Source organism: Lontra canadensis, unplaced genomic scaffold (genome assembly GCF_010015895.1).
Source record: "Lontra canadensis isolate GAN:19392208 unplaced genomic scaffold, GSC_riverotter_1.0 scaffold21, whole genome shotgun sequence".
Classification (NCBI taxonomy): Eukaryota; Metazoa; Chordata; class Mammalia; order Carnivora; family Mustelidae; genus Lontra; species Lontra canadensis.
The window spans coordinates 16008326-16011585 of record NW_022631015.1 but is presented as its reverse complement, the minus strand read 5'-3'; positions in this window follow the sequence as shown (position 1 = coordinate 16011585).

Genomic DNA, 3260 nt, shown 5'->3' with positions numbered 1-3260 from the left:
CCCCCCAAAAAATGAGGATTTACTAAATATCAAAGTAACCTTCTTTTAGACCAGACTGGATCATCTCTCACAAGGAAATCTATATGACCATTTTTCCATTGCCTGTTAAAATGATTTGAGGGACATTTACCTAATCTTGTCTTCCTGACTCATGACTTCCTGAAGGTTGTGACTGGATTTGGGTCGAAATACCCTAGTGGTTGTTTAAAATGTAATTTTTTTTAATTTAATTTTATTTTTTTCCATGTTCCAAGATGCATTGTTTGTGCACCACACCCAGCTAAAACTTTATGTTTTAAGAATGAGAAAGCCAATTATGTTATTTTAACATGTAAAGTTAACATGTCCCCTTGCTGCATTTTAGAAATCTCTTTCTTTCCTATTACTCTTCAGTCTAAATCATCCTTTAAAAAAAAAAAATCATGCAAAAAAGTCCCATTTACATTTGAAGTTAAAAAACTGCATTGCAGGCAGGGGTTGAAGGCTCTGGGGCAGCGGACGTGGGTTCAAATGCCAGGGGGCACCTCAGTGGATGCCGGCGCTCTGGGAAGGGGGAGGAGCTTAGAGACGCTGAGCCATCCCTAAAGCCTTGTTTTGGGGAATAGTAATATCCTTAGAGCTTCAGAGCCGTTTCCTAGGCCCAGATGTCTGTTTCCATTTTGCCTCTCTTTCCACTTTTTCACGTGTTTCTCACTAAGGAAATACCCAGGGGAGTGTGACTCAGGCGTATTTGACTCCCTGTAAGTAGAGGGGTGTCCAAGCCAGGGTCTCAGTGATGATGTCTGCATGTACTCTGCCTAGTTTTAACCCAGAAGACATGTCCCCTGAGTCACTATAAATAGCACAGGCAAGAGCATAAAAGTTCAAGAGAAAGTATCACTGGAGTATTTATCAAATTGGGGGATTTAATTCCCAATAGTTACTAGCCATTTGCATTTGAGGCATGCTTTGGTCATTTAAATTTGATTATTTACAGACATCTGAATGATACCCAAATCCTTTCCTAAGTGGCCTAGTGCAGTCATTTTAGCTACTCTGATATTTTCTAAGATCAGCACGATGTCACCACAAGATAATCTCCAGAGAAAAATCTCAAGACACTGGATTTGGAAAACATCGTGTTGCTGGCAAGGCATTTTATATAAATAATATTCTATAACATTATGGCACATTCCAGATGCCATTTTAATGATCTATATGCTTCTTATCTGTATATTTGGTGTTTTTTAAAAATTCTTTTTGGGTCACAGAGATTAAAAGGAGTACTTTTAAACTCATTATTTCATTTGGTATGATTTCATAAAGGTGGTTATCCCGAATTAACATATAAGGTCATGGAAACACAGAGAGTCCTGGACCAGGGCTCCCCATGTCACACTGTATGAAGGATGCTCTTTTTTTTATTTTTAATTTTTTATAAACATATAATATATTTTTATCCCTAGGGGTACAGGTCTGTGAATCGCCAGGTTTACACACTTCACGGCACTCACCATAGCACTCACCCAATGTCCATAACCCCACCCCCCTTTCCCAACCCCCCTCCCCCCAGCAACCCTCAGTTTGTTTTGTGAGATTAAGAGTCACTTATGGTTTGTCTCCCTCCCAATCCCATCTTGTTTCATTTATTTTTCTCCTACCCCCTTAACCCCCATGTTGCCTCTCCACTTCCTCATATCAGGGAGATCATATGATAATTGTCTTTCTCCGATTGACTTATTTAGCTAAGCATGATACCCTCTAGTTCCATCCATGTCATCACAAATGGCAAGATTTCATTTCTTTTGATGGCTGCATAGTATTCCATTGTGTATATATACCACATCTTCTTTATCCATTCATCTGTTGATGGACATCTAGGTTCTTTCCATAGTTTGGCTATTGTAGACATTGCTGCTATAAACATTCGGGTGCATGTGCCCCTTCGGACCACTACGTTTGTATCTTTAGGGTAAATACTCAGTAGTGCAATTGCTGGGTCATAGGGTAGCTCTATTTTCAACTTTTTGAGGAACCTCCATGCTGTTTTCCAGAGTGGTTGCACCAGCTTGCATTCCCAACAACAGTGTAGGAGGGTTCCCCTTTCTCCGCATCCTCGCCAGCATCTGTCATTTCCTGACTTGTTAATTTTAGCCATTCTGACTGGTGTGAGGTGATATCTCATTGTGGTTTTGATTTGTATTTCCCTGATGCCGAGTGATGTGGAGCACTTTTTCATGTGTCTGTTGCCCATCTGGATGTCTTCTTTGTCTGTTCATGTCTTCTGCCCATTTCTTGATTGGATTATTTGTTCTTTGGGTGTTGAGTTTGCTAAGTTCTTTATAGATTTTGGACACTAGCCCTTTATCTGATATGTCATTTGCAAATATTGAAGGACGCTCTTAAAGGTTCTGATGGGTTTGGTTCTGGAATGAGTTTTGAAAGAAACCCCACCCCCCATCATGCCTCACGAGCTGCAAGAGTTCTCAGTCCTGTAGACTATAGGAACATAATATCCCAAAGGGAGAGCATAAGCAAGAGGTGACATGTGGTCCTTTGGTCATTGGCACTGCCCCCAGCCAGCGGTTCCCCTCTTCGGGATCTATCCTGCTTCTGGAAGATGTATGGATACATTGACTCGAACAGTTGCAACCCAGGGTGGCAAGTGCACAGACAAGTCGCCCAGTGTGCCAAGAGGCAACTATGGGGGAAGGGCACCAACCCAGACCAGGAGCTTTGGAGGAAGCGGTCTGAGTGGAGACATGAACAACAAGAGGGCATCAATCAGCTCAAGTAGCAGGAGGGAGAGAGGGAAAGGGGGGATCTACACGTGCAGAGACCCCGAAGCTAGGCAGGGTGTGCTGAGTTTAGGAACTGAAAGCTCCGTGCAGGTGCGTGGGAGAGCGGAGATCCTTACCAGCCGCGGAAAAGAGTCTGGACTCTTATCATGACAGTGAACGCAGGCCAAGAGAGGGTTTTAACCAGAGGACTGTGGTGGGAAGAGCAACAAAAGTTGTGATTCAGTTGAATGATAGTTGAGTGGTGACAAGGGAGGGGAGATCTTCAGAAAGAAGACGCATCTGACCTGGTCAGTGATTGGATGTGGATGGTAAAGAGGAGGGAAGAACCGAGCCTAATTCCAGTAAGATAAGGGCCAGCAAACTCAGCTCAGAGAGCCCACAGGGAAGTAAGGCACTGACATGAGGGTGTCCTCCCAGAGCCCCTCCCCCCCACAACCCCCGCCTCCTGGACATCCTCCCAGCCCCTACACCCAAGAGAAG